Raw genomic sequence first — 18002 nt, 5'->3', positions numbered from 1 at the left:
GCTCCCTAGCGGAAGCTGCCCTCAGAATTAACATGTTACTTCTTTGAAAGCTGTAGCAAAAGACGGAACATGTCCAGGAAAATGGAGTTACATTGCTGTGCGCTTTGTTCATTTTTTTTTACGGCCCTTTTTTCAGGTTGATTACTGGTAGAATCTGCCTAAGGGCTCATACTTCCGAGAAATACGGACGAGTGCAATCTGATAAAAAATGACCGATGTTATTCAATGGGTGACATCTCATCTGCAATTTTTTTCTCAGCTGAAATCGCAGCATGCTGCGTATCTTGGACGAGACTCGCCAATGCAAGTGCGGTGTTGCTATCAGTGTGTCAAGAGTGGGAGAAGAGGGTTGCATTGACAATCCAACACAACACAATGCACAGCACTTTGAACACATTTTATAAGTGATCATAAACTTGTAAATAACTCATGAAACAATAAAGTTACGTTACAACCAAGCACACCATTGTTTTTCTTGTGAAATTCTCAATAAATTTGATGTGTCACATGACCTTCTTCCCATTGGAAAAAAATAAAGCTTGATCCAAAATGACCGACTTCAAAATGGCCGCCATGGTCACACCCATCTTGAAAAGTTTCCCCCTCCCATATACTAATGTGCCACAAAGAGGAAGTTGATATCACCAACCATTCCCATTTTATTTAGGTGTATCCATATGAATTGCCCACCCTGTATATATACAGTACAGACCAAAAGTTTGGACACACCTTCTCATTCAAAGAGTTTTCTTTATTTTCATGACTATGAAAACTGTAGATTCACTCTGAAGGCATCAATACTATGAATTAACACATGTGGAATTATATAATTAACAAAAAAGTGTGAAACAACTGAAAATATGTCTTATATTCTAGGTTCTTCAAAGTAGCCACCTTTTGCTTTGATTACTGCTTTGCACTCTCTTGGCATTCTCTTGATGAGGTTCAAGAGGTAGTGACCGGAAATGGTCTTCCAACAGTCTTGAAGGAGTTCCCAGAGATGCTTAGCACTTGTTGACCCTTTTGCCTCCTCTTAACAGTTGTTGTAGAGATGTGTCTGCTGCTAGAACTCTGTATGGCATTGACCTGGTCTCTAATTTGAGCTGCTGTTAATCTGCGATTTCTGAGGCGGGTGACTCGGATGAACTTATCCTCCACAGCAGAGGTGACTCTTGGTCTTCCTTTCCTGGGGCGGTCCTCATGTGAGCCAGTTTCTTTGTAGCGCTTGATGGTTTTTGCCACGGCACTTGGGGACACTTTTAAAGTTTTCCCAATTTTTTGGATTGACTGACCTTCATTTCTTAAAGTAATGATGGCCACTCGTTTTTCTTTACTTAGTTGCTTTTTTATTGCCATAATACAAATTCTAACAGTCTATTCAGTAGGACTATCAGCTGTGTATCCACCAGACTTCTGCACAACACAACTGATGGTCCCAACCCCATTTATAAGGCAAGAAATCCCACTTATTAAACCTGACAGGGCACACCTGTGAAGTGAAAACCATTTCCGGTGACTACCTCTTGAAGCTCATCAAGAGAATGCCAAGAGTGTGCAAAGCAGTAATCAAAGCAAAAGGTGGCTACTTTGAAGAACCAAGAATATAGGACATACAGTTTTTTCAGTTGTTTCACACTTTTTTTGTTAATTATATAATTCCAAATGTGTTAGTTCATAGTTTTGATGCCTTCAGAGTGAATCTACAATTTTCATAGTCATGAAAATAAAAAAAACTCTTTTTGAATGAGAAGGTGTGTCCAAACTTTTGGTGTGTACTGAATATACAGTATATATATACATGCCAGTGACCAATACAATTAGTATAGTGTTTGTACAAAATTATGGACTTGTACTTAATTAATAAATGATTATTTCTTGGAAAAAACGGCATGGGGTCTCCCTATAATTTATAGCTAGCAATAGCTATGCAGACAGCTGAGGGCTGATATTTATAGCCTAGGAAGGGGCCATGGATAGGCGCATCAGTAAGATGCGCCAATTCTGGCACATAGCCTTGCTCTTCCCACTGCCCTGTAGCTGTGGCATATGGGATAAGAGTTGGGGTGTTGATGTCACCATTGTGACAACAAGCCCTGAGGTTAGTAATGAAAATGTGTCAATTAGATGCCCCCATCACTAACCCTATATAGTCAAATAGTAAATAAAACACAGATGTCAGGGTCCTGACAACGCCGACGTACAGCCTCCGCTAAGCAGGGACTCACCCGCACCGTAGGGACCCCTGGGGACAAGAACAGCCGGAAAATAAAGATGCACAGGACCTGAATGTAGAAGTTTAGCAAGCCGGCACAGGACCTACGGTCATGTGAATGGTCATGTGACTGCAAGGGGGCAGGGCTTAGCGTCCTGCTTTCAAAGAAGGTAGAAAACTCAAAGTCGGGCAAAGTGGGGGTCATGCACAGTACAGGCAAGCGAGGTACAGGAGGGATAAACAGACGGGAGGTCAGACAAAGCCAAAGGTCATACACAAGATATCAGTACAGTACCAGAGATGAGACAGAACGGATAGTCAGGACCAAGCAGAGATCAAAACCAAACAGACATAGAAGGTGCCAAGCAGAATCCAAAGCAATATCCAGAGAACAGACCGAGTCATACACAGAGAATCATGCAGCCAGAACACAGCACTAACACACTCAGGGGTCACCACTAGTGTTGAGCATTCCGATACTGCAAATATCGGGTATCGGTATTTTTTCAATATCGGAATCGGAAGTTCCCATCATGCAAAGAGCCACTGCTGTGGCTCTGATTGGCTGCCGAAATGACGTCATCATGATGCGCGGTCTGTGCGCATCATGATGCACCGTCAGTTCGGGCCTTCCGGGGGGTCTGTACCGGCCTGCCCGGGTGTCTGTGCCGGCCTGCCCAGGGGTCTGTGCCGGCCTGCCGGGGGGCTGTGCCGGCCTGCCGGTGGTCTGTGCCGACTGTCCGGGGGTCTGTGCAGGCTGCGGGGGTCTATGCAAGCATCGTCCGATGGCACTACAAGTCTCATCGGGCGATGCCTGCTACCATGACGGTGATTGACACATTAGCCAATGATGGGACAGTAGTAGTCTCATCATCCGGCCTATGCGTTGAATGTAAAAAAAACAACAAACATACTACATGCTACATACATACTACATACATGCTACATACATACTACATACATACTACATGCATGCAACATACATACTACATATATACTACATGCATGCAACATGCATACTACATATATATCACATGCATGCAGCATGCATACTACATATATACCACATATATACTACATGCATGCAACATACATACAACATATATACTACAAGCATGCAACATGCATACTACATACATACTACATGCATGCAACATACATATATAGTACATGCAACATGCATACTACATATATACTACATGCATGCAACATACATGCATACTACATATATACCACATGCATGCAACATGCATACTACATATATACTACATGCAACATGCATACTACATATATACCACATGCATGCAACATACATATATACAACATATATACTACATGCAACATACATACTACTAGTGTTGAGCATTCCGATACTGCAAATATCGGGTATCGGCCGATATTCGCTGTATCGGAATTCCGATACCGAGTACCGATATTTTTTCAATATCGGATATCGGAATCGGAAGTTCCCATAATGCAAAGAGCCACTGCTGTGGCTCTGATTGGCTGCCGAAATGACATCATCATGATGCGCGGTCTGTGCGCATCATGATGCGCCGTCAGTTCGGGCCTTCCGGGGGGTCTGTACCGGCCTGCCCGGGTGTCTGTGCCGGCTTGCCCGGGGGTCTGTACCGGCCTGCCCGGGGATCTGTACCGGCCTGCCCGGGGGGGTGTGCCGACTGCCCAGGTGTGTGTGCCGACTGCCCGGGGGTGTGTGACGACTGCCCGGGGGTCTGTGCCGGCCTGTCGGTGGTCTGTGCCGACTGTCCGGGGGTCGGTGCAGGCTGCGGGGGTCTGTGCAAGCAGTGTCCAATGGGACTACAAGTCCCATCGGGCGATGCCTGCTACCATGACGGTGATTGACACATTAGCCAATGATGGGACAGTAGTAGTCCCATCATCCGGCCTATGTGTTGAATGTAAAAAAAAAAAATACATACTACATGCTACATACATACTACATGCTACATACATACTACATACATGCTACATACATACTACATGCATGCAACATACATACATACTACATATATACCACATGCATGCAACATGCATACTACATACTGTATATACCACATATATACTACATGCATGCAACATACATGCAACATATATACTACATGCATGCAACATGCATACTACATATATACCACATATATACTACATACATGCAACATACATACTACATATATACTACATGCATGCAACATACATACTACATATATACCACGTATATACTACATGCATACTACATATATACCACATGCATGCAACATACATATATACAACATATATACTACATGCAACATACATACTACTAGTGTTGAGCATTCCGATACTGCAAATATTGGGTATCGGCTGATATTCGCTGTATCGGAATTCTGATACCGAGTACCGATATTTTTTCAATATCGGATATCGGAATCGGAAGTTCTCATAATGCAAAGAGCCACTGCTGTGGCTCTGATTGGCTGCCGAAATGACGTCATCATGATGCGCAGTCTGTGCGCATCATGATGCGCTGTCAGTTCGGGCCTTCCGGGGGGGTCTGTACCGGCCTGCCCGGGTGTCTGTGCCGGCCTGCCCGGGTGTCTGTGCCAGCCTGCCCGGGGGTCTGTACCGGCCTGCCCGGGGGTCTGTGCCGGCCTGCCCGGGGGTCTGTGCCGGCCTGCCCGGGGGTCTGCGCCGGCCTGCCCGGGGGGTCTGCGCCGGCCTTCCCGGGGTTCTGTGCCGGCCTGCCCGGGGGTCTGTGCCGACTGCCCGGGGGTCTGTGCCGACTGTCCGGGGGTCTGTGCCGGCCTGCCGGTGGTCTGTGCCGACTGTCCGGGGGTCTGTGCAGGCTGCGGGGGTCTGTGCAGGCATCGTCCGATGGGACTACAAGTCCCATTGGGTGATGCCTGCTACCATGACGGTGATTGACACATTAGCCAATGATGGGACAGTAGTATTCCCATCATCCGGCCTATGTGTTGAATGTACAAAAAACAACAACATACTACATACATATTACATGCTACATACATACTACATACATGCTACATACATACAACATATATACCACATGCATGCAACATGCATACTACATATATACTACATGCATGCAACATACTACATATATACCACATGCATGCAACATGCATACTACATATATACCACATATATACTACATGCATGCAACATAATACAACATATATACTACATGCATGCAACATGCATACTACATATATACTACATGCATGCAACATACATACTAAATATATACCACATGCATGCAACATGCAAACTACATATATACCACATATATACTACATGCATACTACATATATACCACATGCATGCAACATACATATATACTACATGCAACATATATACTACATGCATGCAACATACATACATACAACATATATACTACATGCATGCAACATCCATACTACATGCATGCAACATACATATATACTACATGAATACTACATATATACTACATGCAACATACATACTACATATAAACTACATGCATGCAACATGCATACTACATATATACCACATATATACTACATATATACCACATGCATGCAACATACATATATACTACATGCAACATGCATACTACATATATACTACATGCATGCAACATACATACTACATATATACCACATGCATGCAACATGCAAACTACATATATACCACATATATACTACATGCATACTACATATATACCACATGCATGCAACATACATATATACTACATGCAACATATATACTACATGCATGCAACATACATACATACAACATATATACTACATGCATGCAACATCCATACTACATGCATGCAACATACATATATACTACATGAATACTACATATATACTACATGCAACATACATACTACATATAAACTACATGCATGCAACATGCATACTACATATATACCACATATATACTACATATATACCACATGCATGCAACATACATATATACTACATGCAACATGCATACTACATATATACTACATGCATGCAACATACATACTACATATATACCACATGCATGCAACATGCAAACTACATATATACCACATATATACTACATGCATACTACATATATACCACATGCATGCAACATACATATATACAACATATATACTACATGCAACATACATACTACATATATACTACATGCATGCAACATACATACATACAACATATATACTACATGCATGCAACATCCATACTACATGCATGCAACATACATATATACTACATGAATACAACATATATACTACATGCAACATGCATACTACATATATACTACATGCATGCAACATACATACTACAAATATACCACATGCATGCAACATGCATACTACATATATACCACATATATACTACATGCATACTACATACACTCACTGGCCACTTTATTAGGTACACCATGCTAGTAAGGGGTTGGACCCCCTTTTGCCTTCAGAACTGCCTCAATTCTTCGTGGCAGAGATTCAACAAGGTGCTGGAAGCATTCCTCAGAGATTTTGGACCATATTGACATGATGGCATCACACAGTTGGCGCAGATTTGTCGGCTGCACATCCCTGATGCGAATCTCCCGTTCCACCACATCCCAAAGATGCTCTATTGGATTGAGATCTGGTGACTGAGGAGGCCATTTGAGTACAGTAAACTCATTGTCATGTTCAAGAAACCAATCTGAGATGATTCGAGCTTTATGACATGGCGCATTATCCTGCTGAAAGTAGCCATCAGATGTTGGGTACATTGTGGTCATAAAGGGATGGACATGGTCAGCAACAATACTCAGGTAGGCTGTGGCGTTGCAACGATGCTCAATTGGTACCAAGGGGCCCAAAGAGTGCCCAGAAAAAATTCCCCACACCATGACACCACCACCACCAGCCTGAACCGTTGATACAAGGCAGGATGGATCCATGCTTTCATGTTGTTTACGCCAAATTCTGACCCTACCATCCGAATGTCGCAGCAGAAATCGAGACTCATCAGACCAGGCAACGTTTTTCCAATCTTCTACTGTCCAATTTCGATGAGCTTGTGCAAATTGTAGCCTCAGTTTCCTGTTCTTAGCTGAGAGGAGTGGTACCCAGTGTGGTCTTCTGCTGCTGTAGCCCATCTGCCTCAAAGTTCGACGCACTGTGCGTTCAGAGATGCTCTTCTGCCTACCTTGGTTGTAACGGGTGGCAATTTGAGTCACTGTTGCCTTTCTATCAGCTCGAACCAGTCTGCCCATTCTCCTCTGACCTCTGGCATCAACATGGCATTTCCGGCCACAGAACTGCCGCTCACTGGATTTTTTTTCTTTTTCGGACCATTCTCTGTAAACCCTAGAGATGGTTGTGCGTGAAAATCCCAGTAGATCAGCAGTTTCTGAAATTCTCAGACCAGCCCTTCTGGCACCAACAATCATGCCACGTTCAAAGGCACTCAAATCACCTTTCTTCCCCATACTGATGCTCGGTTTGAACTGCAGGAGATTGTCTTGACCATGTCTACATGCCTAAATGCACTGAGTTGCCGCCATGTGATTGGCTGATTAGAAATTAAGTCTTAACACACAGTTGGACAGGTGTACCTAATAAAGTGGCCAGTGAGTGTATATACCACATGCATGCAACATACATATATACAACATATATACTACATGCGACATACATACTACATATATACTACATGCATGCAACATACATATATATAACATATATACTACATGCATGCAACATACAAATATACAACATATATACTACATGCATGCAACATACATACTACATGCATGCAACATACATATATACAACATATATACTACATGCATGCAACATACATATATACAACATATATACTACATGCATGCAACATACATACAACATATATACTACATGCATGCAACATGCATATATACAACATATATACTACATGCAACAAACATACTACATATATACCACATGCATGCAACATGCATACTACATATATACCACATATATACTACATGCATGCAACATACATTCTACATATATACCACATGCATGCAACATGCATACTACATATATACTACATGCAACATGCATACTACATATATACTACATGCATGCAACATACATATATACTACATGCAACATGCATACTACATATATACTACATGAATGCAACATACATACTACATATATACCACATGCATGCAACATGCTTACTACATATATACCACATATATACTACATGCATGCAACATACATACTGCATATATACCACATGCATGCAACATGCTTACTATATATATACCACATATATACTACATGCATGCAACATACATACAACATATATACTACATGCAACATGCATACTACATATATACTACATGCATGCAACATACATACTACATATATACCACATGCATGCAACATGCTTGCTACATATATACAACATATATACTACATGCATGCAACATGCATACTACATATATACAATACATATACTACATGCATGCAACATACATATATACAACATATATACAACATGCAACATACATACTATATATATACACACCACATGCATGCTACATATATACTACATGCATGCAACATACATGTATACTACATGCATGCAACATACATACTACATGTATACCACATGCATGCAACAAGCATACTACATATATACTACATATATACTACATGCATGCAGCATACATATATACTACATACAATACATTCATACAATACATACATATAGACATACAGTACATATAACATAGAGTACATACTCACCATCACTTGTCACTTTGATCCCCGAAGCCATTGTCATCTTTGGAATAAATATTAAAATAACAAGGCACCAATATACTTACCCCTGATCTCTAGAAGTCCACGAGTGTCCCACGACGATCTTGCGTGGAGAACAGCAGCATCAGCTGATGCTACCGTTCTCTACGGGCTCCAGGAAACCAGTGTCGGGAGATATGTATCCTTCCGCCCTGTATTCCTCCGCCACTGTAAAAAAAAAAAAAAGTCCCAAGTCTCACTTTATGGCATTGCTGTGAGAGAAATTTCCCATGCAGCTTTTGCCATAAAGTGAGACTAGGGACTTTTTTTTTTTTACAGTGGCGGAGGATTACAGGGAGGAAGGACACCTACCTCCCGACACTGGTTTCCTGGGGCCCGTAGAGAACGATAGCATCAGCTGATGCTGCTGTTCTCCACGCAAGATCGTCGTGGGACTCTCTTGGATTTCTGCGGATCAGGGAGTATATTGTTTGTTTGTTATTTTAATATTTATTCCAAAAATGACAATGGCTTCGGGGATCAAAGTGACAAGTGATGGTGAGTATGTACTCTATGTTATATGTACTGTATGTCTATATATATGTATTGTACGAATGTATTGTATGTAGTATATATGTATGTTGCATGCATGTAGTATATATGTAGTATGCATGTTGCATGCATGTGGTATATATGTAGTATGTATGTTGCATGCATGTAGTATACATGTATGCTGCATGCATTTAGTATATATGTAGCATGCATGTGGTATATATGTAGTATGTATGTTGCATGTAGTATATATGTTGTATATATGTAGTAAGCATGTTGCATGCATGTGGTATATATGTAGTATGCATGTTGCATGCATGTAGTATATATATGTAGTATGCATGTTGCATGTAGTATATATGTATGTTGCATGCATGTAATATATATGTAGTATGTATGTTGCATGTAGTATATATGTTGTATGTATGTATGTTGCATGCATGTAGTATATATGTGGTATATATGTAGTAAGCATGTTGCATGCATGTGGTATATATGTAGTATGTATGCTGCATGCATGTAGTATGCATGTTGCATGTAGTATATATGTATGTTGCATGCATGTAGTATATATGTAGTATGCATGTTGCATGTAGTATATATGTAGTATGTATGTTGCATGCATGTAGTATACATGTATGCTGCATGCATTTAGTATATATGTAGCATGCATGTGGTATATATGTAGTATGTATGTTGCATGTAGTATATATGTTGTATATATGTAGTAAGCATGTTGCATGCATGTGGTATATATGTAGTATGTATGTTGCATGCATGTAGTATATATATGTAGTATGCATGTTGCATGTAGTATATATGTATGTTGCATGCATGTAATATATATGTAGTATGTATGTTGCATGTAGTATATATGTTGTATGTATGTATGTTGCATGCATGTAGTATATATGTGGTATATATGTAGTAAGCATGTTGCATGCATGTGGTATATATGTAGTATGTATGCTGCATGCATGTAGTATGCATGTTGCATGTAGTATATATGTATGTTGCATGCATGTAGTACATATGTAGTATGCATGTTGCATGTAGTATATATGTAGTATGTTGCATGCATGTAGTATATATGTGGTATATATGTAGTATGCATGTTGCATGCATGTGGTATATATGTAGTATGTATGTTGCATGTAGTATATATGCATGTTGCATGCATGTAGTATATATGTTGTATGTATGTTGCATGCATGTAGTATATATGTTGTATATATGTTGCATGCATGTAGTATATATGTGGTATATATGTAGTATGCATGTTGCATGCATGTGGTATATATGTAATATGTATGTTGCATGTAGTATATATGTTGTATATATGCATGTTGCATATATGTTGTATGTTGCATGCATGTAGTATATATGTAGTATGCATGTTGCATGTAGTATATATAGTATGCATATTGCATGCATGTGGTATATATGTAGTATGTATGTTGCATGCATGTAGTATATATGTAGTATATATGTAGTATGCATGTTGCATGCATGTAGTATATATAGTATGTATATAGCATGTATGTAGTATGTAGTATGTATGTAGTATGTATGTTGCATGTATGTAGCATGTATGTAGTATGTATTTTTTTTTTTTTTTTGTACATTCAACACATAGGCCAGATGATGGTACTACTACTGTCCCATCATTGGCTAATGTGTCAATCACCATCATGGTAGCAGGCATCGCCCGATGGGACTTGTAGTCCCATCGGACGGTCCTGCACAGACCTCCGCAGCCTGCACAGACCCCCGTCAGTCGGTACAGACCACCAGCAGGCCGGCACAGCCCCCCGGCAGGCCGGTACAGACCACCGGCAGTCCGCACAGACCCCCGGGCCGTCGGTACAGACCACCGGCAGGCCGTCACAGCCCCCCGGCAGGCCGGTACAGACCCCCACAGCCTGCACAGACCCCAGGACAGTCGGTACAGACCACCGGCAGGCTGGTACAGACCCCCGCAGCCTGCACAGATCCCCGGACAGTCGGTACAGACCACTGGAAGGCCGGAACACCCCCCCCAGCAGGCCGGTACAGACCCCGCAGCCTGCACAGACCCCTGGACAGTCGGTATAGACCACCGGCAGGCTGGCACAGCCCCCCCGGCAGGCTGGTACAGACCCCCGCAGCCTGCACAGACCCCCAGGCAGTCGGTACAGACCACCGGCATGCCGGCACAGCCCCCCGGCAGGCCGGTACAGACCCCCGCAGCCTGCTCAGACCCCCGGACAGTCGGTACAGACCACCGGCAGGCCGGACAGCCCCTCGGCAGGCCGGTACAGACCCCCGCAGCCTGCACAGACCCCCGGACAGTCGGACAGCCCCCCGGCAGGCTGGCACAGCCCCCCGGCAGGCCGGTACAGACCCCCGGACAGTCGGTACAGACCACCGGCAGGCCGGTACAGACCCCCGGCAGTCCGCACAGACCCCCGGGCAGTCGACACAGACCCCCGGGCAGTCGGCACAGACCCCCGGCAGGCCGGTACAGACCCCCGCAGCCTGCACAGACCCCTGGACAGTCGGTACAGACCACCAGCAGGCCGGCACAGACCCCCGGCAGGCCGGTACAGACCCCCGGCAGTCCGCACAGACCCCCGGGCAGTCAACACAGACCCCCAGGCAGTCGGCACAGACCCCTGGCAGGCCAATACAGAGCCCCGGGCAGTCAGCACAGACCCCCGGCAGGCCGGTACAGACCCCCGGGCAGTCGGCATACACCCCCCCGGAAGGCCCGAACTGACAGCGCATCATGATGCGCACAGACCGCGCATCATGATGACGTCATTTCGGCAGCCAATCAGAGCCACAGCACTGGCTCTTTGCGTTATGGGAACTTCCGATTCCGATATCCGATATTGAAAAAATATCGTTAATCGGTATCGGAATTCCGATACAGCAAATATCGGCTGATACCCGATATTTGCAGTATCGGAATGCTCAACACTAGTAGTATGTATGTATGTTGCATGCATGTGGTATATATGTAGTATGTATGTTGCATGCATGTAGTATATATGTAGTATGCATGTTGCATGTAGTGTATATGTAGTATATATGTATGTTGCATGCATGTAGTATATATGTATGTTGCATCCATGTAGTATATATGTGGTATATATGTAGTATGCATGTTGCATGCATGTGGTATATATGTAGTATGTATGTTGCATGCATGTAGTATATATGTAGTATGTATGTATGTTGCATGCATGTAGTATATATGTAGTATACATGTTGCATGTAGTATATATGTAGTATATATGTATGTTGCATCCATGTAGTATATATGTGGTATATATGTAGCATGCATGTTGCATGCATGTAGTATATATGTAGTATGTATGTTGCATGCATGTAGTATATATGTAGTATATATGTATGTTACATGCATGTAGTATATATGTAGTATGAATGTTGCATGTAGTATATATGTTGTATATATGTATGTTTCATACATGTAGTATATATGTTGTATGTATGTTGCATGCATGTAGTATATATGTAGTATGTATGTATGTTGCATGCATGTAGTATATATGTAGTATGTAAGTAGTATGTACGTAGTATGTATGTAGCATGTAATATGTATGTAGTATGTATTTTTTTTTTTGTACATTCAACACATTAGCCGGATGATGGGACTACTACTGTCCCGTCATTGGCTAATGTGTCAATCACCGTCATGGTAGTAGGCATCGCCCGATGGGACTTGTAGTCCCATCGGACGATCCTGCACAGACCCCCGCAGCCTGCTCAGACCCCCGGACAGTCGGTATAGACCACTGGCAGGCCGGCAAAGACCCCGGCAGGCCGGTACAGACCCCCGCAGCCTGCACAGACCCCCGGACAGTCGGTACAGACCACCGGCAGGCTGGCATAGCCCCCCGGCAGGCCGGTACAGACCCCCGCAGCCTGCTTAGACCCCCGGACAGTCGGTATAAACCACCGGCAGGCCGGCACAGACCCCTGGCAGTCCGCTAAGACCCCCTGACAGTCGGTACAGACCACCGGCAGGCCGGCACAGCCCCTCAGCAGGCCGGCACAGACCCCCGCAGCCTGCATAGACCCCCGGACAGTTGGCACAGCCCCCCGGCAGGCCGGTACAGACCCCCGGCAGTCCGCTCAGACCCCCGGACAGTCGGTACAGACCACCGGCAGGCCGACACAGCCCCCCCGGCAGGCCGGTACAGACCCCCGGCAGTCCGCACAGACCCCCTGTTAGTCGGCACAGACCCCCGGGCAGTCGACACAGACCCCCGGCAGGCCGGTACAGAGCCGCGGGCAGTCGGCACAGACCCCCCGGCAGGCCGGTACAGACCCCCGGGCAGTCGGCATAGACCCCCCCGGAAGGCCCGAACTGACGGCGCATCATGATGCGCACAGACCGCGCATCATGATGACGTCATTTCGTTAGCCAATCAGAGCCACAGCAGTGGCTCTTTGCATTATGGGAACTTCCGATTCCGATATCCGATATTGAAAAAATATCGGTACTCGGTATCGGAATTCCGATACAGCGAATATCAGCCGATACCTGATATTTGCAGTATCGGAATGCTCATCACTAGTAGTATGTATGTATGTTGCATGCATGTGGTATATATGTAGTATGCATGTAGTATATATGTTGTATATATGTAGTATGCATGTTGCATGCATGTAGTATATATGTATGTTGCATGCATGTAGTATATATGTATGTTGCATGCATGTAGTATATATGTAGTATATATGTAGTATGTATGTTGCATGCATGTAGTATATATGTATGTTGCATGCATGTAGTATATACAGTATGTAGTATGCATGTAGTATATATGTTGTATGTATGTTGCATGCATGTAGTATATATGTTGTATGCATGTTGCATGTAGTATATATGTAGCATGCATGTTGCATGCATGTGGTATACATGTAGTATGTATGTTCGTTGCATGCATGTAGTATGTATGTAGCATGTATGTAATATGTATGTAGCATGTAGTATGTATGTAGTATGTATTTTTTTTTTTTTGTACATTCAACACATTAGCCGGATGATGGGACTACTACTGTCCCATCATTGGCTAATGTGTCAATCACCGTCATGGTAGCAGGCATCGCCCGATGGGACCTGTAGTCTATTCTAATCATTTAAATTAATGAGTTAGAAAAAGTAAGTTTCCACGGTGTCATCATCTTCTGCGCTGTTGCACCCTAAGCACCTGTTGACACACCAACAAGAGACAAAATATGCAGTGTCAAAAACGTGATAAAAATGCACATTAAAAAAATCACACAAAAGCTTTATGGAAAAAAAAATGTAACCTAACTGAAATAGGTGCAGAAATTCTGCAACATCAAAATCTCTACAAAAGCTCATCATTAGGGATGAGCGAGCACTAAAATGGTTGGGTGCTCGAACAAAGCAATTCCTAATACTTGCATTTTTCGCTTGTTTCGAGTAAAGAGTATAATAGGAGTCAATGGGAAAACCGAGCTTTTTCACGGCAGACCCTACAAAGAGGTCTGGGGCAGTGAAAATGTTGAAATGGATGGAAAAGTGCTGAATGGAAGGAAAACAGCATGGGGAAGACCCCTGGAAACATCTCTCACTCCCAGATCACTGCAAAGAACAATGGTATGACACTTTTACTTCTCTTTAAGGAGTCACAATAAAACAAACTGACGAGAAGTTGTGTTTTACAGGAAAAAAATGTTTAGAAACATTTTTTCCTGTATAATGACTTGTATATAAGTCAAAAGATTTTAAAAAATATGATATTAGTAAACCAAAATTGATTTTTTTTTTACTGAAAAATAGGACATTTCAGAGTAATTTATGAAGGAAGTAAGAACTGCCAAAAATTAGGGACTCATCCACCCTGTATTAGACATAAAAGAGGACCTCATAATCATTTTGTTCACATTGTCATGTAGTGGTCTCCTAGACACATAAAGGATATGCACTTTTGAGGGTTATACCAAGGAAATGTCCTCCAGACCACGGAATACCCTATGCATGAGCAATACTGTATAATACTGATAAGGGTATGTGCGCAGGTGGAGTAAAATTTCTGCATCTAGTAAAGATAGTTGTTAAATAAAGGATGATAATGGTAATGGGGAAAATGATGGGGAAATGGTAGGGAAATGGAGTTATGATGCCACCTGTGGTTTCTGGTAAGAGGTGACCAGCGCCGTAGAGCAGATCCTCCGGGACTGATTATGATGCAGCTAAGTTGTTATAGCTCTCCACAGGCAGAGTTTTTGTCCCAGAGCAGCCAAGATGTTAATGGTCGAGTCGGTGACTGTGATGGTGCGTGCGGTGTAGGGCAGGCGAGACGCAAATTACATGAGGGACACAGTTGGGTGCAGTTTCAGAGTTTTTACTCACGATTCAATTGTGCACTGGTGCCCGCTTAGTGCTATGTCCTTTGGGTGAGGGGTCCAGCCAACTCTCAGGCAGATCGGGAAACACCTTTTCAAGACTCCCTTTAATGTTACCTTTCCTCTGGCCATCTCACTGCACTGCTTCTCACTAGTTCTGTTTGGCGCCTTCATAACCAGTGTCCCTAAGCCAGCAGCCCCGGATCTCGCTGGGCGACGTGGGTCAGGCCCTGGGATCCTCTATAGCTACCTTTTCAAGGATTAAATACATAAGAGAGACAGAAGATTCGGCACTGCTCCTTAACCCCAAAGCAGTTCCATGACTGCTATTCAAGTTGGAAATCGCACACCTGGACCGACCGCCAAAATACCGTCAGAATGGGTGCTCAATCCATAAAAGCAAACATGTAATCTGATTTTGTACAAAAGAGAAAAAAAAGGGATGGCACTCACCGTTCTGTCGTGAAAATTCTTTATTAATTAAAAGGCATTGGCGGAACGTACAGAGAGTGGACAACGGCCGTTTTCACGCACTTCGTGAAACGACCGTTGTCCACTCTCTGTAAGTTTCTCCCATGCCAATGCCTTTTAATTAATAAAGAATTTTCATGACAGAATGGTGAGTGCCATCACTTTTTTTTCTCTTTCGTACAAAATCTTTACAAGGATTAGTTGTGGATGTGTCTGAGGTACTTGCAGTCACCTCAGCCTCCGGCTTGCTAGCTGAGCCTTTATTCTTCTCCACTAGTCTCTGGGGCCAGCTCTCCCACTGCAGCCTGGTCCTTCCACTTCTGGATACGGGCCCTACTGGTGGCTTCCGCACTTCCCATGCCCCATGGACCCCTTCTCTCTGTCCAGGAGCTTCCTTCCAGATGTTTCTCACTTCTCTCTGACTCTTACTCTCCCCACGTCAGTCCTGCTCTTCTGATGTCCCGCTACCAACTGACTGAATCTTTCCAGAACAATCCTTTTACCTCACCACTAATTCCACTCACTAACTGTCACTGATTGGATGTTATCTCTCACACCACTTACCAAGCTCTGCTCCTTCTCTACCTTTCCTATTCACCCACCAACACCCTTTCCTAGCCAGCCTGGGATGAGGCCATCCTCCCGACGGGTACACCCTGATGCCCTGACTGAACTGGCGTGTGTTGGGTGCAAGTGTTGGAGTCCCGGGTAGTGATCCCTCCTTACCTGAGGGTGGGATACCACACCTCTGGATGAGGTGCAGTACCTCTGTGGTGACTGGACCCTCAGGGGTGCCACATATGTGTCCCCGTTCTGCCCCTAATGCATAATTTAAAACAAAAACATTCTACTCACCTTTCTTCTGCTCCCACCTCACCCTGTGTCTTTTGTAGCCACCGCACAGCCCGGCAGATGACATCAGAGTGTGCGCCATTGTCATGCTCCCTGTCACTGCACCTCCGATGTCAGCTCACAGCCACTGCGACGGCAGCATGTATGGAAGTGCAGGGACCCGATGGGTCTCTGCAACAAGATGCATGTCATCTAGATCTGTGTCTTCAGTCAGTTAGCAGATCCAACAGAAGCAGGCATCTGTACCCCCGTGCCTTGTCGTGGCCTTGATCCCTGTGACCACAGTAGTTACACCTCTGTATTTTTTTCTGCTGGCTAACCAATAGTCTTACCAATGTGTGTTCCCCTCACCCTGTGTTGTCTAAGTGGTGTTCTACCCACGGGTATCGAGTGCGGGCATTCAGTGGAATGAGCCCTGGTTCTTGCAGGCTCTCAAAAGACAGCCAGGCCAGCAGACAAGAGCACCCATTGACCGATGAGTCTCCATAGTGATGTCACTGAGCAACAGAGGAGGTGGAAGTGCCATTGCAGCACCGCTCTCCAATTGATTTCATTGGCAGTGAATCTGGCGCCTGCACTTCCTTCCCTGTCCACTTACGACTACCAAGAGTAAGAGTGAACAGATCCTGCATAGTTATGTATCATACACATATACTGCAGGTGCAGGCAGGCTTAGGATGAAAGAAAATGCAGATTGGATTTGGATAAGGGTCTCTATTCCCATACACACCACACTGAGCGTGGAAT

The sequence above is a fragment of the Dendrobates tinctorius genome, unplaced genomic scaffold (assembly GCF_039654945.1).
Source record: "Dendrobates tinctorius isolate UK_male_01 unplaced genomic scaffold, ASM3965494v1 ptg000047l, whole genome shotgun sequence".
In the NCBI taxonomy this organism is placed as follows: domain Eukaryota; kingdom Metazoa; phylum Chordata; class Amphibia; order Anura; family Dendrobatidae; genus Dendrobates; species Dendrobates tinctorius.
This window is presented reverse-complemented; position numbering follows the sequence as displayed.